Raw genomic sequence first — 26456 nt, 5'->3', positions numbered from 1 at the left:
CATATAACCTCCCAAAACTAAAGCAGAAAGAAATAGAAAATCTGAACAGACCAATTACTAACAATGAAACTGAATCAGTAATCAAAGAACTCCCCAAAACAAAAGTCCAGAAACAGATGGCTTCACAGAAAAATTCTACCAAACATTTAAAGAAAAGTCAATGCCTATTCTTCTCAAACTATTCCAAAAAGTAGAAGAGGAAGTAAAACTTTTAAATTCATTCTACAAGGCCATTATCACCCTGATAACAGAATCAGATAAAGACACAACAACAAAAGAGATCTACAGGCCAATATCTCTCATAAACATAGATGAAAAAATCCTCAAAAAATATTAGCAAACTGAATCCAACAATGCATTTTAAAAAATCATATACCATGATCAAGTGGGATTTATTCCCAGGATGGAAAGGTGGTTTGATATTTGCAGAACAATCAACATGATAGATCACAGAAATAAAAGAAATAATAAAAACCACATAATTATTTTAATAGATCCATAAAAAGCATTTGACATGGTATCACAACCATTCATGATAAAAACCTTCTGCAAAGTAGGTCTAGAGGGTTTAATAAAGGCCTTATATGAAAAACCCACAGTCAATGTTATACTCAATGGTAAAAAAACTGAGAGCTTTTCCTTTAAGGTCAGGAACAAGACAAAGATGTCCACTCTCAACACGTTTATTCAACATAGTACTGGAAGTCCTAGCCACAGCAATTACATGATATTATATATAGAAAGCCCTAAAGTCTCCACCAAAAAATTATTAGAACTGATAAATGAGTTCACTAAAGTCACAAGACACAAAATCAATGTACAGAAATCCATTGCATTCCTATACACTAATAATGAGCAGCAGAAAGTAAATTAATCCCATTTACAATTGCACCAAAAATAATAAAATATCTAGGAATAAATTTAAAGAGGTGAAAGACTTGTACTCTAAAAATTATAAAACACTGATGAAAGAAATTCAAGATGACACAAAGCAATGGAAAGACATTCAATATTTTAAATAGCTTTTTAAATACAAAAATATGTGGAACTATAAGTACAGAGAAATTCAGTATTTTTTTAAAAAATATTGGCTTTATCTCTTATGTCCTTCCTATACTAACTTAAAGATCTGCTAGGTCTTCTGTATTTTACATATGATTATATGTGTACAACCACAACATTTGCAAGTAAAATAGATTTTATTTCTCTCTTGTCAATCTTTGTTACTTTTCTTGCCTTATTGCACCAGCTAGCACCTCCAGTAAAGAACTGGAGAGAAATGGTAGGAGCACAAATCCCTGTTCTTGACTTTATGTAAGTAAGTATTCAGCATTTCACCTTTGAGTGATAACTATGGATTTTTCACAAAGTGTTTATGAAATTTTCTACTATTTATAGGCAACTTAGAAATTTACTTATTTAATCTTTTTTTTTTTTTTTTTTTTTGCTAAATGTTTTCTCATGAATTAAGATGAATATATTTTCCCCCCTAATCTGTTAATATGGTGAGTTACATTGACTGATTTTGAATGCTAAGCCAATTCTGACTCCTGGAATAAATGCTCTAGTAGTCTATTACTGAATAGTAAACCACGCAAACTTAGTGGAATAAAGGAACCATTTTACATGCATATGATTCTGTGCCTAAGGAATCAAAACAGCACTGTGGGGATTATCTTTTCTCTAAAAGGGATGGAGAACTCATAAGATGAAAAGAATCTACCTTATGTTAATTCACATTGGATGTGGACATAAGTGAAAAATAAATTTAATTGTGTAAACCATTAATATTTGGGTGTGGTTTAAAATGGCAGTTAGTTTATTTGTGGATAATAACATCATTTATCCCACAGAGTTATTGTGAAAATTAACTAAATAAGTTAATAATTATAATGTGCGTAGATGAGTGTGTGATACGTGCAAAGCTCTGTTACATGCATTTGTTTTATAAATTGAACATAAAACATCAAGTGCATCCCAATTTAACTAATTATATCCTTTTCAAAACCTGTCCTGCCTGGCATCCATATTTCATGTTAATTGCATCATTAATTGTAGTTCTACTATATTTCTTGCACGCTACTCTTCTTTCCACTCTTATTGTCAAAATCCCAGAACGTTATCTAGGTCAGGGTTTATCACTGTTGGTACTATTGACATTTTGGGGCAGATAATTCACTTGCAGGTGGGAGGAAGGGAGGATTTCTTGTACATTATACAATATTTAGCACATCTGGACCTGTACCACCCATTAGACACCACTAGCAGGCTTCCCAGTTATAACAACTCAAATATGTCTCCAGGCATTGCTAAATGTCCTCTGGGGAGGGAAAACCATCCACAACTAAGATAGCCACTGATCTAGAATTAGTAGAAAAGTTAAAACATCAATTTTTAATGTATGTCACACAGCATGCTGCTGCCTGTAACAGAAACTGTTCTAGCTAATTTGAACAGAAATTTATTTAATGCTGGAATGGTGGATCAGGATTGCAGAAAATAGTCTTAAAACAACACTGTAAAACTTGTCCACTAGGAATCTGGTGTCTCTGTCATTATCTAAAAATTGGGAAATCAAAACCACTGCCTCAGCTGCTAGTTCAAAGTCATACTATTTCCACCCGGATCAATGGTAGCTAAGTAGATAATCTATTCTATGCCTCTCACAGCTACAAAACCAGAATACGCACGTTAGGATCTCTTGTACCACTGAGGAGAAAAAAAAAATCAGATGTCTGCTTACCGGCAGGAAGAGAAGGTATCTAATTCTGTTCCATTTCTACCCTTGTTGGAAGAGGTCATCAAGAAGACATGACTGCGGGTTGACCCACAAGCTAGCCCTAGGCAATTGGCAGACTCCTTACTCCTTCCCCTGTCCTTGGAATGTATGTTCCATTCACCATTCCTGGACTAGGAGCTACTTCAAGGATGTGTTATGAGATAATCTGTACTGATTACATGACTGAACCCCAGTAAGGCCTCTATATAAACTTTAAAGATTCTGGTGGGCAGTTGTGGAGATCTACTTGTCTTGTGGCCAAGACAAATCTTGTGTATAAGTTCCCTTGCTTATTAAAATTGCCACCTACCAGTCTGGAGTGGTCTGCCTCTTTCTCTGGTTTCTCCTTATCCCCTATGTATGGGGGCTGGTTTCAAATTTTACTTGGGAGACCAATAAATGGGTCTTCCACGGGAACTCTCAGCTTTGTCATCAACCTCTGTGTGAAAAGGGATGACCCATATCTTAGATGCTTATGGACCACTACCTAAGTACAGGGACACCCCAAAAATACCAGCTGGTCTAATGCATTTGTTTGAGGAAAGGCATTTGTGTACCATGGCAAAAGAAAACAAATGATTAACATAGTTGGCTGTGTCCAGTTCAGCTGGCCACTGATATCCTTCTAGAGACTGAAACTCCAGTTAGAAAGTTAGAAGAAAAGCTGAGATTAGAGAAGGACATGCAGTTGTCTACTATTCTTCTAGCTTTGAGGCCAGCAGACAAGGTGAGAGAACAAGATAATAAATTAAAGACCTTATCATGCCATTTTGCAAAGCTAGGAGGGTGCAAGCTGCTGTAGAATAAGGTCCCAGTGCTTGTGACAAAGCCTGATTAGTACACTAAGAGGTGGAATCCCTGGGAAAATGATGAGACTAAAAAGGAGGATGCTGCAGTGATTTACAGTGAAACAGATGACATACCTCAAGCTGCCCAACCCCTAGCATGCTGTCCAACCCTTACAAAGGAAAGCAAAAGAACAGCAACAACCCCAGCCAATAGGTCAGCCCCTAGTTCAGGAAATGTTTGAGATGAGAGAATATACTCTCACTCAGTTTATCGACATAACTGCCAAGTTCCAGCAAAAGTTTCTGCATAGTTAGTGTGGCTGTAGGCCACTGGGGGTTATGGCATTTCTCTCACCAGGCAAGAAGGGAAAAAAAAGAAAAAAAGTGAGCAACATCACAACAATGCCTGCATGGCACTCAGAAATTTAAAGTACTCACTCCCTTATAGACTGAATTACTCTAGTCTACACGGAGGCTTGGCTCAATGAGGAGGATCTCCCTTGGGTATGTGGGACCCTGGAAATCAACAGAGGAGCTACAACAAATTCTTAGGGAGCTGGGAATGAGATACGCCATCTATGCCCCTGTCTTTGAAAGCCTGATCAGGCCACATCCACTGCAGGAATGAAAGTTAAGATACTCTAATACAGAATGCTAGTATAGAATGCTGATATCCACATTGATCCTAGTTATGGAATAAGACATTTATGATGTTGGGCAACCCATGCTGACCTGAGGAAAACTGAAAAATCCTGGGAATGAGTATGGGCTGTGGGAAAGCCTCAAGACAGACAGGGAGCTGAGAAGCCAAAAGGCTATCCTAATAGGCTATAAAGGATCTAGAAAAAGTAACCGGAAAGCAAATGTGGTTTGACCTCATATCTGCCAGGACCCCACCTGGAAAGACAGACCAGCAAGTCAATGCTGTGCTGGTTGGCCTGTGGAAAATCCTGAAAGTGGAATAACAGTTCAGGCCTGCCCCTACTACCTCTAGTGCCCCAACTGCCCCAACAGAGGCCTCTGGGTGGGTGCCTCCAAGTCCAGGGATAGGATGCAGGACAAGACTGCCTCCAGCTGAGAGCCATTATGGGTGATCAGACCCCCACGTTGAGTTCACTTTTCACTGATCCCCAGAAATAGACAAAAGGTGACGGTGGATACTGGAGGCAAATGTACTCTAATACATGGTAACCCTGGCATTTCCTGGGTTTTCTGGCCCTCTTAGCACCATCTGTGTTTACAGAAGTCAAATGGTTATGGTCAGAAAGGTCCCTTTGCTGTAGCAGACTGGGCATTTTCCCCCATGAGAATATAAGGAGGTTTTTATTTCTCCAATATCAGAAAACAAATTGGGCACTCTGCAAAGTCAAACTTTGCAAACCTCCATCAGTGAATTCTGCCTTTAGGTTAGAGTAATCAAACCAGTGTGAAGGGGAAACACCAACTGAGAACCAGTAAGCTTGCCATCCCCAGGAAGAATGGTAACTGTCAAACAATATAAATTACCTGAGAAGCATAAGGAAATAGGAGAAACTACCCAAGAACTGAACTAAGTAGGTATTGTTCTCCCTACTCATAGTGCTTTCAATGGCCTGTTATGGTTGGTAAAAAAGATAAATGGCTCATGAAGGATGACCACGAACTACTGGGAACTGAACAAGGCCATTCCCCTCATCCATGTGGCTATGCCCAAAACTGCCACCATCTTAGATGCCTTGGCCACAGTCCTAGGAGTGTGCCATGATATAATGGACTTAGCAGATGTTTTTCTTAGTATACCCCTGATTGCTAAGTCACAAAATTAATTTGCCTTCATGTGGGAAGGACAACAATGGATCTTTCAAATGCTGCCTCAAGTTACACACAGCCGCACAATATGTCATGGGATGGTAGCCCAAAATCTGTCCTTGTTCTCCTTCGCCCCACCAGTAAAAAGGGCCCATGACATTGATGATATAACATTGACATATGTAGACCTGTCTCTGTTCTGGGACATTCTGAAGACTTTGCTGGAACATCTACAAGGGAAATGAAGACTGATGAAGCTGCAGAAAATTCAAGGCCCTGTACCACCATAAAGTTTCTGGGAGTTGTATGGTCAGGGAAGATATATGTGGACCCAAAAGTTGTCAATGAGGAATAAGCCTATCACTAAGAACATGAAAAAGGTGCAAGCTTCTGTAGAAATTTTGGGGTTCTGGATGACTCTCATTGCCTCCATCCCCTACCATTTGAGTTAGATATACCTGTGACTCCAGAAGGTATAGGTCAGTACTGTGGCAGACAACAGAGGGAAAGAGTATCCCTAGGATTTTGTTCTTAGCTTTGGAAGGAGGCAGAAACCCCATATACCCTCACAGAGCAATAGTTTCTACCAATGTACACCACTCTCCTCCAGGAAAAACCTGTCACAAAGAAACAACATATGATATTAAGAACTTCCCTTCCAGGGCGCCTGGGTGGCACAGCGGTTAAGCGTCTGCCTTCGGCTCAGGGCGTGATCCCGGCATTATGGGATCGAGCCCCACATCAGGCTCCTCCACTATGAGCCTGCTTCTTCCTCTCCCACTCCCCCTGCTTATGTTCCCTCTCTTGCTGGCTGTCTCTATCTCTGTCAAATAAATAAATAAAATCTTTAAAAAAAAAAAAAAGAACTTCCCTTCCTTATCAAGGGTTGGGTTAAGAAAAGACCCACTTCACCATGGCTCAAACTCCCACTTTGACTAAGTGGCATGCCTATTCGCAACACAGGAGCAGCACCTTGTCTGCCAGCCCACTGTCTCTAGAAAGGCAAGCATTGCTAGGCTTTGTAGAATATGTAGATTCCAAGTGCCCTGACCCTACTCCTGTGGTGGCCCCCACAGCCTGTAGAAGGGGAATGGGGGAAATGCAGGAATGCTGATGCCTGGTATATAGATAGGCCTAGTTAGAACAATCCATCCACGTGGACTGTAATTGCTATTCAGCCCAACACTGGCACAATCTAGATGGAAACAGGAACAAACCACAGCAGCCAGTGGGCTAAACTCAGGGCTATTTGGCTGGTGATCACTCATAAGCCCTGGCCATTGGTCCTTTGCATTGATAGTTGGGCTGTCCTGAAGGGATTAACCCCATGGCTTGACAATGGGAAGCCAAGGGATAGATTATCATGAATCTACGGGGTCAGGAATGTGAAAAGAGACTTGGGTTTACCTGCAGCAGTCCTGTTTTTCATATCCCAGCTCATAAGGTACTGATACCCTCTGGCAAGGAGGAAGCTGATGCCCTAACTCAGGTACAAGCCCTAGCAACTTCAGTAGGCATGGCAGATATGGTGCACAGGAAGAGAGGCCACTGTGGTGCCTAAGTGGGCTGGCATATTGCCAAGGATGCCAGATTGCCCTTGAAATAACAGTGATTTGGTTCATATGGTAACAGTATATCCTATGTATTTTTAACAATGCCCAAGACAACTACCAAAGGAGCCTGGGGCCATCCACCAAAGTTCCCAACTGGTAAGGGATTGACAAATTGAGTATATTGGCCCCCTCCCTGCAAGTGAGTTTTCTGAATATGCCTTGGTTTGTATGGACACTGCATCTGGCCCAACACAAACTTTCCCCTGGTCCTGTGCAAACCAGCTGCCATCATTAGGTGATTAGAGAAATTGAGTATAATGTATGGATATCCTTGTTGAATAGATAGTGATCAGGGCTCACATTTTATTTGTTATGATATGCAAGACTAGGCAAAAGAACATGCCATTGAATGGAGGCTTGTAGGTATTCTTTTTCTGTCAATCAAACTACACAGGCAGTCTATCAAACTGCTGATTGGGTCCTAAAAATGCCATCATCAGAGACGAGTGACTACCCTCAGATTTCAGATTGGTTTATGCAGCTTACCTCAGGTTATGGACATTTGAGAACTCATGCACCCCTATGTTTAGAACCACCATCACCAACAACAAAAAACACTTGAAACCTAACCAGCCCACTTATACCAGGGATGCATTATCATTGGAAATGTATAGTCATTCTGTTGCAATAAAGGATAGCAATCGGTTTGACAGTGACTGGTTGTGCCACCCAGGTATTTATTGGGTATCCCTGAATGGGACCCAATGTCTGTGTGGCACACAGCTTTAGCCATGGCTTCCACCTGGGTGGTTGGGTCATTGCACCCTGAGTGTTCCCTGGGCCCAGGGGAAAACCCACCACATGGTAACAGAAATTGCCAACCTCCTTCTCCTCAAAGCCAGATGGCTATACTCTCTTCCACTACTACAATTTTTTTAAAGATTTTATTTATTTATTTGACACAGAGAGAGACAGCCAGCGAGAGAGGGAACACAAGCAGGGGTAGTGGGAGAGGAAGAAGCAGGCTCCCAGCAGAGAAGCCTGATGTGGGGCTCGATCTCAGAACGCTGGGATCACGTCCTGAGCCGAAGGCAGACGCTTAATGACTGAGCCACCCAGGTGCCCCATTCACTATTACAATTTTTGTTCCTTCGTTCCCTTCATTGGACTGAAGGATATTATAGAACATATAGAATCCTTTACTAAATTCACTCAGCAAGCACTAAATGACAGCTGATAAAGCCTGTCCGTCCTGAACACTGAAAAGTCTCTAATGAGAAAAACTGTCTTCCAAAATAGTGTGGCCTTCCTTGGACATTATCATTGCCTTGCAAGGAGGCACCTGTGCTGTTATCCAAGCAGAACGTGTGTCAATACCTGATGAGTCTGTTAATGCATCATCTGTATTAACATGAGGACATAAGTGAATGCCTTGAGTAATCTGAACCCTAGCCTAGGGGACTTAATAAACTGGTGGTTTGAATAATGGGGCTCTTAGTGGAAAAAAATTGTTACTTATTTTGGGAGTCATTATTTTAACCTACTTTTTCTCTCGCATGTGCCTATATTGTTGCTATAACATCTGTCTCTAGTGCAGCCAGACAGCCACCAACCAAGTCATCTCCATGCTAATAGACCCCCTTGCTGACCACTCAGGGCATACCGTGTAAAAGGACAAACATGAAGGGTGTAACATGAGGGATCCAATTTGGAGGAGGTCATGGAGAGAATGTGACTGCCAGACAACCTGCAAGCTGGACGCAGGCATGGAGTCTCCTTATCCCCTCCCCTTACCTTGGCATATACATTTCACCTACTATTCCCATATTAGCTGCCATTTCAAGGACGCAGCCTTGAGACAGCAATGCGATACTGAGACCACCCGGATGATATACAACACTAAATCCTGTTAAGGCATCTATGTAAACTAAAATTTAGGTAGGCAGTGCAGAGATCTACTCATCTTGTGGCTGCCCAAGACAAATTTCATATTTAAGTCCCCTTCCTTATTAAAACTGCCACCAGCCAATGTGCAGTGGTCTGCCGCCTTCTTTGCTCTCTTTTGCCCTCTTGGTATGGGGGCCAATTTCAAATCCTTCCTCCCTGCCCCGGGTACTCAAGTTTGCAAACCAACAATCCTCCAAATGTATATGGCCATTTCTACTTAGCGGAAGCCAGGTCAATGTTGGAACTGAATTAAAAGTGAGTCTGGGAAATGTAGTCTTTAGCTTTATAACCTCTACCATGAAGAAGTACAAGATACAATAAAAGTAGAATAGAGATGAATAACCCACTCTACAACATCTGGCCGTTCAGTCTATTACAATAATTTATAATAAGTGCTTACTTTTACAATCTGAATCTAACCTATGTTTCCAGGCTTTTATCTGCACTTTTCCCTTTATGAGACCTATATTCTAGTGAAACTGCTTTTAACTACTCTGCACATATTCACTCAGAGTTCTCCAGACTACCTATTTCCTATCTTTGTGATTTTCTTTCTGGTTTTATGCTTTTCTATTACTTCCTTCCACTCAGACTCTACTAAGCAACTTAAAAATACTTACTTTTAAGACAACAGGTTAAAACATCATCCATGATTTATTTAATTATCCTAACAGAAAATATTATATTACCTCAAGTTGTATAGATTATTTCCATCTCCATTAATATCCATTTATCATAACAAGCATTTCTCATGCAGATCTTATCTTTCTTATTAAAGAGTACATTTCTTAAAAAGCATCTAAATTTCTTAAAAAGCATCAATGAATGTAAGTTTGTTGAATGGATTTATAAAAATTATTAGTAACTGGTTATCTTGAGAATGCATTAACTTTATTTGCTTTAAGTGAACACATTTATAAGAGTTCAACATTTATAAAGTTAAACAGCTTATGACACATGCCAGTGAATAGTATTTTTGAGTATTCAAAATACTCTGAGTTGAGCTTTTAAAAACAACAGGGGCTACTTATTATCTAGACCATGACCATCACAACTAAACCAATAATGCTGAAAGCTATTAATGAAAGAAATAATTTTTAATGTTTAATAAAATTATTTTAAAACATTAAAAATAACAATTCTCAAATATCTGCATACTACAACCAGTCATCATGGATTCTTCAATGTGGAATTTAAGAACAAATTTCTGCTAACTTATCCTCCTGGTCACAACATATATGACTCTTATGTGGTATATCAAAGTAGGTCATGTTTCCATATTTATATTTCTAATGAATTACATGTTATACTCATATCTATTGTGGAAATTTTAAAAGGTCAACCACATGAAAATAAAATAGAGGCTATTTCTTCAGTGATTACTATAGCAAGGGAGTCTGCTACCATCGCCATGTTTGGCAAAGGTGCAAAGGCAGGCAAGGAGTGGAAAAGCTCTATAGGGAAAAAACTGGAAGGCTCTGGGTATGTTCTGATTGGATGTTGCTGACATGGGAAAAAACCCACACTTAACTTTCTGGGTTTTTTTGCTTTTTGCTGTTCTGAGTTGAAAATGGGGGCAAAAATATGAAATTTGGCAGCTGTTGACCAAGTTCTGATCGCTCTGAGTACATCGTGACAGAGGTTGTGATTTGTTTTCCCAGGCTTCTGGGTCAGATCGTCTGTCTATATTTGTATATTCATTTTCTCAGTGTTGTAATTACATGCTCTAATACCTGGTTGTCTTTCTTCCTTTCTTATCTCCCCCTTCCAACATTCATTCCCTTCTTTCAACCAACAAATATTTATAGAGCACTGTGTCAGGCAGTAGCTATATAATGACAGTCCTCACTTCATAGAGCTTATTGTTCACAAGAATAATGTGCAATTTTTTTTAGCCAATCAGATATGGGGGAGGACATTAGCATTAGCAGTATAGACTCAGATTTGACCTCATAACTGGAGGCTAAAGATGCAACACATTTAGCTAAGGGAAAGGCACTGGCCCAATGGGAAGCCCTCTGAACAGAGAGCAGCCTATTTGAAGGTCTGCAATTAGAAAACTATTTTGTTCCCTGGAGTCAATGTTAGATCATTAGTACACGTAGAGTGTGGTGGCTTAAAATGAGGATGTTGAGCTAAGTACAGTCAGGTCATATTTGTGGAGAATTTAAAGAACAAGCTATTTAAAACAGAAGCAAATCTTTAAAAAGGGCTCACATTCAGATTCCGCCAGCTAAATGGCATTTCCCTGCAGTAAGGAATAGTAAGTAATGGTAAATTGTACAGGTTACACACCCTTTCTCAAATTCAAATGGCAGAGTCATTCTCAGATAAAGTTAAAAATGTGGACCATAAATGTAAGAATTGACAAAAAAAAATATATTTTTTTCTACAGGTAATGCCAAATATCTGTCCATGGAACCTTCCTGGAATTCCAACACTGGATAATTCTATTCCTGATTTTACCCACATTTCACCAAAATACTGGTGCCCTCAATCATAGCCAACCTTTGGAGCTGCTAGAGTCCAAAAGGGTAAGCAAACAGTCCATTATTGAATAAAGTTAGACTTACACTTTTACATGAACAAGATGGCAGGAATTAGGCTTATATAGAACTATAATCATGTGGTAAGAAGTCCTGATCATTCAAGAGCTAAATTCACGTTCTGTCTACTAGTCAGGCCACTTCAATTCTGGAAGTGTGCCTTTTACAGCATGATTTTAACTATGAATGTAGCATTTCAGAATGTGGGTGGAATACTTTTAAAAAAAATTAGTGAAAAAGTCACAGATAGGAAAAGAAAAAAAAAAGAAAACAGAAAAAACAATATAACCAAAGTCACTACAACCACCAATGAAATAACAGGCAACTACTAACAAGAATTAGGTAGAAATATTTAAAAATTATGAAACGGGAATTTCTGGTATATGGCACAGAAGTCTATGGGTAGTCAAGTCATATTTTCACTCTATACTGTCAAAAGTTTTACTTTGTATGTATATAACTTTCATAATTAAAACTATATTGTGAAAAGAGGAAAAATATCATGTTTGGAAGGTATTTAAGTGATATACGCTAATTCTGAAAAGTACACACAGAATGACCTGTTTTTTGTTAAAATGGATATATATGTAAACATGTAGAAAGGTAGCTGTGCATACATATAATATATTCATATGAATATATTTGAATACATATATGGATAAATAGATACAGAGATATGCTTATGTGTGCCTTCAAAAAGGTCTGGGAAAATGCACAACCAACTGGATAATGGTTACACATGGAGAGCTGAAGTATGAAATAGGAAATAAGGGAACTGGGAATGAATAATTTTAAAAATTTTAAATCTCTATTATTTGGATAATATTTAACAATGATCAAAAATGTTCTATAATTTAAAATAAGCAATTGTGTTAAATGAGCATATGAAGGAAAGGCATAATATGATTAATTTGTAAAATTTCCGAGTAGGAAGAAAATATACGGTCTATTTGAACAGAAATCAGTGATACATTATAATAAGGATTGGGACATAAAAAAGTAAGAGATGAGACCATGGTGAGATTAATTAAACTCTATCATTGTGTAGAATTTCAAGTATGTTCGTTAATTTTCTAAAAGAAACTATTCTCTTAAGATATTATAACGATAAATTTTCAACTTATAAAGAGGAAACCACTCCCTGTGGTGTTATCATATTTATGGGTTTGTTTCTGTTTTATTTTGTAAAATATTCTCTAAAACATTCATATTTAAGACGTGACTGAAATAATTCACTATTAGTATTTGACCTTGAACATAAGAATAAAACCCAGAATACACTGTCTCTACTTGTACACAGGGAAACAACTGATCATATTTTAGCTATTCTAAGGAAATAATGCCATGTAAATACCCTTTCTTTTTATAGCAAACTACTGTATATGGATTTTTTTTTTTTTTTTTGACATCTTACTATAAGCTCTGGTTGCTTTTGTAGTGAAAACCCAGCAATTCATCTGAAAGGTCATTCAGGACTAGGCACAATAATTTCAGCTGATCAAATCAATTATTTATACAATGAACTACAGTATGGTTCCCTCTAGAAATTACCTTATTATACCTACTCACTCCCACTGAACTCTAAGAAAAGTGACATTTTGAAATACAAAGCTTATTCTCTTCAGTGAGCTTAATACGTATCGGCATCTCTCTGCGGCTCTTTTCTCTATTGAATAGCTGTCAGTCAGCAAGAGAGGGCCCATTCCCGAAGCACACTGCACAGTAGGTTTTCTTGACATGATGGAAAATTTTCCAGTTGGCAGAAGTAAAGATTGAGGGAGGTAAAGCTTTGGACTCAGCATGAAAGGTAATAGAGCTATTAGCCAAATACCAAATTCAGAGATGCTGGTACTGCACAACCAGGCAGCTAAGAAGGAGTTTTAATGTCCCATGGGGCACTAGTTTAGGAAAGTGTTTGGCAGATTAAAGCATACAAATAGAGAGGGGGAACATCTTTGAAATAGAGCTTTTGGTATGGAAATCAGTGTCATTTTAAATTAACAATTATATTTAGTAGATAGAGAAGCATTTGGACAAAGGGGACAAGATACTAGCATCTGGATATATGGTATAATTATAAAAATAATCTCTGGCTACCATGCACTCCAGTTCTAATAAAATGATCATACCTATGACCCCTACATGTTACTATGTGGTTATTTATTATAACCACACTAACCTGCCTAAAACTGACACTATAATAATCAATAATGTTCAGGAGAATTTTACATCCATGTTCATTTAACATTTTATGCTTAGGTGAAACTAGAGAGTATTCAAAGGACTTAAGTTTTTTAAATGATAATTTAAGAAAGAAATGTTTAGATAATCACTGGAGCAATGCTATATTATGCTATAAGCAGGTGTTTCTCAGGTGAAGAAGGAATTTTAAATGTGCTAACTCACATGGCAAATTGGAGAGTATATTAGTGATCAATCACTGTGCAAAAAAGCTACCTCAAAACTTAACAGTTTAAAACAACAAACTTTTATTATCATACCATTTCTATAGGTCAGGAATCGGGGCAGAGCTTATGTGGGTCCTCTGGCTTAGAGTCTTTCACAAGGCTGGAATCAGTGTGTTGGCTGGGACTGTAGTCATCTCAAAGCTCAACTACAGGAGGCTCAGCTTACAATATTTCACATGATTACTAGTAGAATTCAGAGCCTTGTGGGCTGTCAAACTGTAGACCTTAATTTCTTGCTGGCTAGTGGCTGGAGACCACCTTCATTTCCCTGGCACGTGAGCCTCTACGTAAACCAGTTGGCTTCCCTCAGAATAATCTGGCCAGGGAGCACAAGAAGGTAGCCACCCATTCTCTTTGTAACCTAATCTTAGAGTGACATTCCATCAGTTTTGCAGTATTCTATTTATGAGAAGTAAGCCACTAGTTCCAGTCCACATTCAAAGGCATGAATATCAAGCATTGGGAATCATGGGGCCATCACAGAGCCTACTATAATGGTTTAGTTACCTTAGATTGATTTCTAGTGGAACTCTGAATTTAAGAGAGGGAGAAATATTTGTATATTATTAGCTAAAAGTGACTGGATTAAAAAATAACTATTAAATTCTCAATTTTCAAAACATTTTTCAAACTTGATTTTCTCTAATGTTATGAACATAAAACTCTGAAGTTGAATTTGTAAACAGCCCAATTCACTCATAGGAAGTCATTCATATTGAAGTGTTCTCTAAGATCATTTACGAAAGAAACTCTTTCAACTAGCCCTTGCAGGTTATCACAAAAGATGTTATTCAAAATGCAATTGCCTTGAATTCTGGACATGTGGTTCCTAGAGCTTAGAGGACACCATGTGTCCAGCTAGCTCAACTGTACGTAACAAAAATCAGTGACAGAAATATCATGAATAAACACAGACAACATCCACAATTCATTGTCAAACACATGCATCAGATTAACATACGCATCTACTCTTATCTGTTTATACGTCAAACATTACCATTACTAGCCAAAGTAATGTAGGCAAACACATTATAGTCTAAAAACAATGGAAACAAAAGCAACACATGCTTATAAACTCAAAAATGTATAATTCTCGGGGCGCCTGAGTGGCTCAGTTGGTTAAGGGTCCGAATCTTAATTTTAGCTCAGGTCATGATCTCATGGTTCTGAGACTGAGCCCCACATCGGCCTCCATGCTCAGCAGGGAGTCTGCTTGAGATTTTCTTTCTCTCTCTCCCTCTGCCCCTCCCCACTGTGTGTGTGCTCTCTCCCTCTCTCTCTCTAAAATAAATAATATTAAAAAAATTTATAATTCTTTAAGTTATTTTATTTTTATTTAAGCTATTTCAAATAAAAGACTGGTAGAGATTCTTGACAAATAAGACTATAATATATTGTGTTGAGGAAAAGATTCTCTAAGGTTTAGTCAGCACCAATTAGCATTTCTGTATGTTATTTATTAAATAGTTAATATTTCTGGTGGTGAATTATTCATACCACTAGAAAATTAATAGAGATAAAGCTAACAGCTTGTTCTAATCACCATCGTCTCTATCTGGTCTCCTGCTTCCATCCTTTCGTACCTGTAAGCCTACACAACATGGCAGCTAGAATGATCCTATTAAAATTTATGTCCATAATGTGTTTTGTTCTGTTTTACCTTGGAGTGAGATAAGAAGCCATTGGTTAAATCCTCCAAAGGCTCATTTCACTACAAGGAAAAACAAAAGTCATTGAAGTGATAACAAAAACCTGCAAAATCCAGTACCTGCTATTTCTCTAAAATATTTTATCTTGTTCCACTTTTGGCATTCTGCTCCAGAAACAGTGGCCTATTGAGCAGGATCAGGCTCTTTTTGTAGATGCCATTTGACTAGAAGACCTACATAAAGTGACAGAGTAAGACATGCAACTATCTTAGAGGAAAAACATTCCAAGCAGAAGAAAGAGGAAGTATATAACCTTGAGTTAATACCACTAACTAATAAAGTAAACACAGCAGATTATGAAAAATTAGACAGTCACTGAGGACAAGATTGTTTTATAACTTTTGACAGCTTCATTGAGATATAATTGACATACAATGAACTGCATATATTTAAAGTATACAATTTGATAAGTTTTGACATATGTATTTCACTTCCTTTCCATCCGGATACCCAAATGTTTCAGCACAATTTGTTGAAAATACTGTTTATCCCCCAATGAATTATCTTAGAACTTCTGTTAAAAGTCAGTTACTTATGGTCTATTTCGTGAATCTCTTCTGTTTCAGTAATCATTTTTGTTGTTGTTGTTCTGATGCCAATACCATTCTATGTTGATTTATCATGTGTCTTAAAATCAGATGTTAGCCTCTTGTATTAGTTTCCTAACGCTGTAACACATTACCACAGACTTAGTATCTTAAAACAACACAAATTTATTATCTTAAAGTTCTAGAGGTCAGAAGTGTGAAGTGGGTATCACTGGCCAAAAATCAAAGCATCAGCAGAGCTGCATTCCTTTCTGGATGCATTAAGGGACTTACAATCCTACCTTTAAAATCCTATTTATAATTCTGAACTTTTCCAACTGCTATAGATCTCCATTGCCTTTATTTAGTACAGCTCTAGTGCTAGATTTTTTGTCCCTCCTGAAAACTCAACTTTATCATTTTAACTTAAGTGAGTTTCTCGGCTTCACCTGGGTTCCCCTCCAAGTGCAATAACCTGGTAATTCCATTGGCAGAATCCTAGGCCAATTCCAGGGATCCCTTCATTTGGTTTACCTTCTATCATCGATCATTATCCTCTGTCGGCTGTTACTGAATATTTGAAAAGAAAATTACTTTATATTTTTTTTATTCAGTATTTATATGCTTGAAGCAGAAGGATGAATCTAGTCATTTTACACCATCTTAGCTGGAAACAGGGAGTTTATGCCTTCTTCATTTACTGACTGTTTTTATCTAGTTCCTTTCTATGATCAACTAGAAGGAGCTATCAAAGTTATAATATTTATGATTTAAGATCTATTCTATGGTTTCAAGTTCCTCAAAGCCTAGCTATCCCAAATATATTGTCAATTTTCTAGATGGTACTGAACATTTCTGGCCACCATTACCTGGCATCTTTATATTTCTCCGACCTCATATTTTATTTTTTTGTTGTCCTTTGCACACATGATAGTTTATGTTCAATAATAACGATATACTTATATTTTGAAATCCTAGCCGATATAGGCTTTATCTTGTGTTCCTTCCTTCATTGCCAATATAAATATCTTCCCACAACCTTGATCTCCTAATTCCTTAACACATATTTTCTTCTTTAAGAAACAAAGTCTATGGCCCCTTCCATTTAAATTGACAATTGTCTCTTCTGTGTTCCCAGTCTTCTCCAAATTTTGTTAGACTGACAAACTTTTTTTCTTTTTTCCATCTGCTTAACTTGCTGTTAGATTATAAATCACTTCATGAAAATGGTTATGCCTGTTCCATTTCTTTGTCCTCCAGAGCAAAGCAAAGTACCCAATACAAACTAAGTTTCAAAACATGCTTTAAATAAAAAATATTATTGGGGTGCCTGGGTGGCTCAGTCAGTTAAGCGTCTGCCTTCGACTCAGGTCACGATCCCAGAACCCTGGGATCAATCCCTGCATTGGGTTCTCTGCTCAGCAGGGAGCCTACTTCTCCCTCTCCCTCTCCCTCTCTCTCTCTCTCTCTGTTGAATAAATAAAATCTTTTAAAAAATAAAGTAATAAAAAATTATTGAATGACTGAACGAGCAAAAAATTGAATATGCTCATTCTCAATGACATACTTAGTAAAGTGCAATAATCCTTGTCAGTACATTCTTAGATTAAGATGACAAACATGGGTTATGATGAAAAAATATAAGTAGGTAATTTCTCTGTAATTATGAAATTAATTAACTGAGACAAATTATATGAAATTTATAATATGTATTGCTAAGTCAAAACTGACCCTTGCCCTATCTGAAAAGACAGTTTTTTAGTGAAAAAATTAATTATACATCTCTGAGTACAATACTTTAAAAATTACATACTTAAGACAAGAAAATTTTGAGAAAGAAATTTCTGCATAAATGGTGTAGATTTAAAAAATAGATATTTTATCAATTCAAATCCTAGAACTGTGTCCTGCTCATTGTTTATTGGTAAAAATATATTTGTTAAATGTATAAAAAAATGAAGGAAAAAGGGATCAGCTGAACTTATTTTTAGAAGCTTTTTGTAAGCAGTATGTTTGCTAAACAAATATTTCTAGAGATAAAACTCTTTAACATATGTATAAAAGTTTCTTCCAGTGAAAAACAGAATAAATTTCAGTGTTGGAAAATAAAAACTTAAGACAATAATTTATTTTTACAAGCCTACCATTCTTAGTAGAATTAACACAACAAAGGGATTCAGTACAAGTCTCCCCCAAATGTGTCACTTTGGTATGTGGATGATTTTGAGCTGAAGGCAATCCAGATTCTGCAGTCTCCAAAGAAATTTTGCCCCTCCCTTAACTCCCTAGAAGAATCTAAACCGTGATCTTTCCCATAATAAGTTTTATTACCAGATATAAATTGTATCAGAGTGACCCATCTGTATGGCAGAGTAAACATTTAATTACCAAACATCTGTTCTTCTTCCTATTGCCCTATGAATTGCCCTCCTTCCCTTGAGAGTCCCTATCCAATTCCTCAGCTTAAGATGTCATATATACCTCATTTTAACTCTGCGTTTGAACCTGTCATGTATGTGGAGTTCCCATGCATACTGCATTATATTAGAATTTTTCCTGCTAATCTATGTCAATTTAAATCTTGCCAGAAGACTTGCCAGAAGAACCTTTAAAAGGTAGAGATAAATTTTTCCTCCCCCACAATCTCCTTTGTCTTTTTCAAAGAATAATCTCCACATTTACCATTGCTGACAGTGTTCTTTAACATGGATAGTATTATGAGGGATGACCTGGTATTAGACATGGAATTTTCATTTAAATATTGGTTAGAAAGATACATGTAAATTACACAGGCCCACTATGTATAAGAATTGGAAACCTTGCTGAAGAATACCAATAATTCGAAATAGATTTAAAAAATAAAACATAATCTCAATATCTATTATGTTTTTTAATCTAAATATTATTATGATTTATGACATCTTCTTCTGGGAAGCAGCCAAGAATAAGGGTATCATCAGAAACCTACTTAAACAATGGTTTGCAAACTAAACTGATAAAATATGACAAGCAAAAGTTAGAAATAAAAATAGCATCAAATACCCCCTTTACTGATTGTTCACATTATTTCCATGAACACATAATTACTTAGTATTTACATTTTTTCTTCATAAAGTTTTTTTCTTTTTAAATTGTAATAGAAATGTGGCATGTAACAATCACTACTACCCATGAGGAATGCTCTAGCAAAAAGCATGAATGCATTACTGCAGATATGCAATATTAAATGCTTCAATGTGATTTATTTTTATGATTATATAGTCATTATAACTGGAAAAAACTAATGAAAATTGTTAGATTTGTTTTAATGATTTAATAAGAATTGTTTATATACATAAAATAGGTTTTTATGGATTTTGCAAAACTGCAATCCTTAAAGAAATTTCACTATTTTGGGGTAAATAACCATGTCGACAATCTGAAAATATAAATTTCAGCCAAATATTGGCTGAACTGGCTCAAACTCTGAATTACTGGAATTGAATGCATTTTATTCTAATAGGAATTCGCATGCAATTTTCTCTTTTGTAAATAGGTCAAATAACAGTTAAAGCATGTGTATGAATATGCAATTACTTTAATTTTCCTAAGTCATAGTAAAAATGATTTAGTTATCTTGTTTACTTTAATGATTATTGTAGAGAAATGTAATTTCAAACTTTACTGACAACAATCTGTCACCTTGTATCCTCTAGTCTGATCCCAGAATCAATATATTTTACATTTTTTCTTACTTTTTGAGCATTTTGGGGGCAAAAACATTAAATGAAATAGATTGTTTTTATGCTATACTCTTGAACTTTAAATCAATTGAATTGGACATTTAATTTAATCATTTGTCAAGTTCAGATCTATTCATCTGAAAGGAATCTTTTCACCCAGATTTCTTTTAGAGAAGTAGAAGAGCAAAAATCCCCAGTGTTTGATAAAGAGTAATTAATTTATTATTTTATTCTGTAAAATTCAGCAGTCTTGCCCTCTACCCTATGGCTTCTGCTATTGCCAACACCACTATTTAAGAATTGTTAGGTAGAAAGCAGATAATTAGTTCCTATTCCATCTATTAGAAATGATCAGAATTTAACTTCTAAGTTATCACATTACTATCACATTTATTTGTAATTAAGCATTTTATGATAATTCAGAATTCATAGCTTGCTGTTATTAGCATACAAATGTAAGCCAATAATCCATTCATAATTCTCTTTAAAGGATTAAATTAAACTGTCCATAAACTAATGAATAATTTTAAAAAATCATGCAATTTCAGTTGCCACAAACTTTACAACTTATGCATTGCTGGAATAGAAATGATTCAGAAGCTCTTTTGTATTAGAGGAACTGTGAAGATCTGAAATCACCAAATGGATAGTTAACATAGAAAATCCTATAAAATAAAAAATAAAAGCATGTTTACTTTAAAATTGATGCTATTATTTAATATGTTAAATTATGTGAAAAATAAATGTTAAGAAATTTCAAAAGAAAAAATGTCTTAGAATTGATTGAACATAATCTATGAAATGTGAATTGTTCAATCAAGCCATTTTATCCTAATTTTAAACTTAGAATTTTTGTCTAAATAATTGTTCACCCATCTGACTCCTAAAAGGTTTTATTTTCTAGGGTTTTTGCTTTTTTTTAATAGTGTGTGAAAAATTTTTGTTTGTTGTGTGTGTGTGTGTGTTTCTTTCCATTAAAGGATACGAAAGAGATTAGAATTTTTCCTCATTGAAGTCCATAACAGCACTTCAAATTTCCAATAACAGATCTTGACATTTCTAGTTTGGGTTATAGGTGAACCCAAAAAATTTCCTCTCCTTGGTATTTCAATTATATCTGTGTAACTTGTGGGATGTATCAGTCCTTGACTAGATGTTGATCTTGTCAAATCCTCAATGTCTCTGCCTCACCCACTCGCTGATCATGGGCTTCCTTATGACGCTATTAGTTCACAGTAGAAGGAGATCAAGGAGAAAAATTTTTTAGCAAACATTCCACAAAATACTTTTTGTTTTTTACAATGAACCAGGTAGAAAATGGCCATTCCATAAAGACTCCCCACCTCCACAGGCAAAAAAGAAAGAAAGAAAGAAAGAAAGAAAGAAAGAAAGAAAGAAAGAAAGAAAGAAAGAAAGAAAGAAAGAAAGAAGGAAAGAAAGAGGAAAAAAAGAAAGAAAGAAAAAGAAAAAAAGAGAGAGAGAAAAAAAAGAAAGTCCTCTTCATAAAATATTCCCGTATCAGTCAGGCAACAATAGGTCTCTTTATGTTCTGTAAGAATAAAACAAAGGCTGAAATAAAATTTTAAAAGGTTGCTTACTCATAAAATTGAAATATGGGAACCTATCTGCTACCACCTAAGTTTCATCAGGGAAAGGAGAGTTATGTTTTATAAAGTTAAATGATGAAACACTGAGACAATTCCTGATGGCAAGTATCCTATTTAGGTGGGAGTTTGGGAAGTGGAAAGAACTTTCTTCAGTTACTTTTGGGAATCCTTGGTTAGCTGGAAGGGGTCAAGTGAGCAGTCTGGGCATCCTTCAAAAGAGGAAGAACTGTTCAGTGTTTGGGGTGGAGGGTTTTCTGTAGCTGGCTAGTTCCAGGAATGGCAGAGGTCATTGGGTGCTTTCCTCTGTGTGTGGTCAAGATGTCTAGTCATAATGGTCCTTATGGGGGGTGACTACGTTGGTAGGCAGATTTTCACACAGGTGTCTTTTATTTTTAAGCATTCTTCTCTAGGGACAGTATTGCATTGTGTCTAGCTCTGAGGGCACACTGTATTAAAGTCATTAATAGTCCATTTCTTTTACTTTCTTGTAGAAAAGAGGGTAATAATATCAAAGTATTCAGGGAAATACAGGATTTCTAGAAGGATGAAAAAAGACATGCTAGAGGATTCCCAGGGTTCCTCCCCCCAAGTTCCACTATTGCCACCTTCTCTTTTTTGCAATTTACCTCTCCTGCCCTGTGAACTTTTACTAGCCGATGATCATCTCAGGCTGACAAAAATAGTTTCCAGAAAATACGGATTTGATGGTTTTCAGCAATGTACCTGAGATCTTAAGCAAAGGACATGAAAATAGGACCAATTTCCAACTCTAAGTTTTTCCTAAAATTGAAAACTGGTACCTAAACCAAAACCATAAAGCCAGGTACTCAGCTTCTCCGATGCTATGAAAACCCTGAGCCTAATTCAACAGGGCAGCTCTGGATGCGCATCAGCTGAGCAAACCTTTTAACCTCTATTTTAGTCACTTAAGTCAATTTCTTTCTGATAGTTATGTAAATTCTATCCTGTTCTTTGGGGAGCAATTTTAATTGAATTCCTCTCCCCAGTGTAAAAACAAATTTTGTCCCCATTTGCAATTTATTTCAACATTCTTTTTTACTTCGTGTAAATTTGTGTTGTTTTCACTTTTTAGTTATAACACCTGCTTATTCCCTCATAGTATATGAGTAAAATAAACCAGATAATGTGTTTGTTATTATACTGTATGCAAGCCATGACTTAATTCTTTTTTTAAAAAAAAAATCTTTTAACATCTTTTGTGACTGTTCTAAATGGATCAGAACAGTTTCTGAATATATAACAGTCTTATTTCTTTAAATGCATTTAAAGGATCATCTTATGTATGAAATTCCTGCACAAAAGCAAAGATGGGAAACAAAGTATGAACGCTTATGTCAGGGCTTGTTAGACTGATACAAACATGCAGACAAAGGGATAGAGTACGTTCCAGTAATTGGCAGCGTTTAGATCCCCTGAGTTTTATTTATTGATTCCCTGAAAATTAAAAATATAGTTGAATAAATAGAATGGAACTCTAATAGCCTATAGTCATACAAAACAGATAAATGCAATATAGTGAGAGTTCTTAATAGTTCTACCACATGTAACAACTCTGAAGAAAAGAACAATTGTGACCGAAGTGGATAGAAAAAGATAAAAGACATGCTTGAGAACTAGTGCTGAGCAGCAAATGGTAGGAAAGAAAAGAAATCTCTTCCACTTACGTCACACTCATATCTCCATTGGGAACTACTTCCTTTTCCAATACAGAATGTCTTTCACAGGGAAATACAACCAACAATTCTCTGTCTATTCACAGGGAAATACAACCAACAATTCTCTATTGATGTCTGTTAATAACAATTTCCTTTTCTGCTAAATACAAAGTAAGCAATAAGGTGAGCTATTGGATACTTTTTTCAATCTCAGGTATCTCAAGAGTCTTTTCAACTCCTAAAATTTCACAGCCATGGAGAAATATCAAAATCATGAAATCTTACTAAAAGTTAGTCTGCTACAGAACTGATTGTTACAGATTTTCACCTGGTTTGCATGGAAGAGTTTGATCATTTTGACTCATTTCCTATCAGTATTTTCTCAGAATTTACTTCAGTATACAAATAGAGTTTGTATTATGCTTACCAACGCTGAAGCTGTATATTAAACCATTCAAATATGATTTCTTTACTACCTCAAAGAACATTTGTTATCAGCTAAGAACCTAAAGGTCTCTGTTGTAAAAGAGGACAGGAAAAAAAATAAGAGATTGGTTACAAGAAAAGGAAGAAAAAGAACAAGTAAAAGAAGGAAAGAATATAATATAGAGGATATAGAGCCTATTTATAATAAATACAATAACACACTAACAAGAAAGCATGTACTGATTCACAGTTTACCTGAAATTATAATTAATTTGCTTTGGTTTGCATGAAAATGCTAAAATAAATATTAGAAGGTCAGGTTTCCATTCCAATTTTATTGCTCACTAGCTATGTTATCCTTTAACACATCACACACACAATTTAGTTACTGTCTCTTCAGGAGTAAATATAAACGTCAGATGAATTTAGTAATTTCCAAAGCTAAAGAGTGGTATGGGCTCTGATAAAAGTTTTTAATCTACCCATGACAAAGTTAGAAAGGTAAGAAAAATGTGGCTTTATTTTTACGAAATTAAATATGTTAAATTTAAGAACTTGTCTGATTGTAAAATTCTATCTTCCATAGTATACTGAGGTTTACATAATTCAGGACTAGGCTGAGGCTGCTAGTAACCAACATGTTAAGTTTCAATATTTATTAGATATGTAAGTGGAGCTCTCAACACATGGATAGACACAGGGTTTAGTCATAAATCATACGCTTCTAAAAATCACTCCTTCCTCCTATTAAGTCTTTTTTGTCCAACCTATACTCTTAAAATGGGCCCATCCTCACGGCTCTTAGATGCTTTAAATTTGTATAGATAATTCACAAATAGAAGGAAAAGTTATTAAGGAATACAGGAACACTATATACTTTTTTTTTTATGTTCTTGTGAACCTACTATACAATTTCACATTTGTTGGTTGGCACTTTTCAGAAATAGTGGATTTATACAATTCTAATTAGAGGCTGCTAATATTAGCCTAGCTCACTGAGATCCTGAATAGTCTGAATCCTTCTCCGGCTTTTGAGGACACTCCAGAAACTTACCCAAATTCCACGAGTGGTGATAAATAGGCTTTTGACAATTTTATTCCCTGTATTCCACTTAGTGTTTTAATAGAAGAGGTAAAATATTCTGAAAAGTGAAAATCCCTAAGTGTGGAGACAAACTGGCACCAAAGTTCTGCCCTAAGGCATGAAGAATTAATGTTCTCTCCTTTTCTGTTCTTAAACACAAAAGCTAGATCTATTGCTACTTAAACCACTCTTTGCGTGAGAATTACTATCTCTCTTTGCTTTTTATCTCATATAACTCACCATTATTCCAACAATTATTTATTTTGTACATATTAGGCAATATGCTAAACATGAATGAGAAACAATATAGCTTTTCAAGGACCCTGAAAAGCTAAAACCTTTTGATTGTAGCCTAAGTCATTAGAATTAAGTACTATGGAAATGTTCAGGAAGAATGGTTTTTGGACACACATATTGTGCACATTCTCAGATTCCTTCTATCAATCACTTCTTCCTTTTTCTTCCTTACTGCCTACATGAAACAAATCACCCATTCACCTCTAGATTAGGATGAAATGTCCTACTGCAGGGTATGCAATTTGGCTTTTCATCCAACCTCTGAGAGGCAAGATGATGCAATCTGGAGTATTCGCTTCCTATGTCCTACTTTAACTAACAAACTTGCCAGACGAGCTCACATGCTGAGCAAACACGCTGAGCTGCTGAGGACCAGTTTCCTTGCCTTTCTGCAATTCATACAGAAGCTGAGACAGGCAGGTAAGGTTATATAGCACCATACTGCTGCCTTTCCTTACCTTTTTCCTTCTCATCTTCACCACCCTAGCATTGTACCTCCCAAACTACTGACACCTTAAACTTTGCCTCTGGCTCTGTCTTTAAAATATCTTGGACAAGACACATGGTTAACTTTGCTTAAGGATGATCATGGTTTTATGATATAAGAAGCAATATATTTTGCCTAAAAGTCAGATAAAAAAAAAAAGTGTTGTAATATTGGCATCATTTTTAATCCTAAGAAGTATCCCATTCTTATAAAATCAAAGTGAGCCATAGTCAAACAGTATATCTAGTAGGGCTCAATTATGGAACAAATCATACTGAGGGCAGTATCTCTGCATATATTTATAAGGTTGTATTTCACAGTCTCTAAGTTTACGAATTTTAAAGTATAAAGTATAAAATCTAGCCTGGATCATATTTGCTCAATAAGTCATTAGCCTATTTTAATAAATGCCTATCTACAGGCTCTCCTTTTATCCACCTATATTGTTATGTGAAAAATTAAATTTAAAATTATTATGACAAATAATTCCAAAGGGAAAAAAAGTCTTGTAATCTCATCATGTCATTAAAATTTGATTTAATATACTTATAAGACAGTCAAAGAAATGGAAATAACTCTGGTTACTGAAGACTGTAGCCCCATACTTCAGTAAGAAGAATGAAGCAAGAGAAATCCTTTCATCAAAACATGGTTTTTCAATTCTCCATAAAAGGACATCTACCAGGGCACTTAGGTGGCTCAGTCACTTAAGCGTCTGCCTTTGGCTCAGGTCATGATCCCAGGGTCCTAGGATCCAGCCCTGCATAAGGCTCCCCTGCTCAGGGGGGAGTCTGTGTGCTCTCTCTCTCAAACAAATAAATATTAAAAAAAAAAAAAAAGACATCTACCTCCAAAGCTTACCAATACATAAACAGTTGATCACAGAATGTCTGATATAGAACAAATACTTAATTGGACAAATAAACAAATTTTGACAGATGAACAGTCTATAGTTCACTAAATGCAATATTCTTACAAAAAAGAACTAGCTTTGTGGCATATCTTACCAATTTCAAAAACTGCAGCAATCTTTGATAAAGTTTCTAATAGTG

Source organism: Ursus americanus, chromosome 13, assembly GCF_024610735.1.
Source record: "Ursus americanus isolate L20-20 chromosome 13, mUrsAme1.1.p, whole genome shotgun sequence".
Lineage (NCBI taxonomy): Eukaryota > Metazoa > Chordata > Mammalia > Carnivora > Ursidae > Ursus > Ursus americanus.
Note: the sequence above shows the minus strand (reverse complement) of the source record.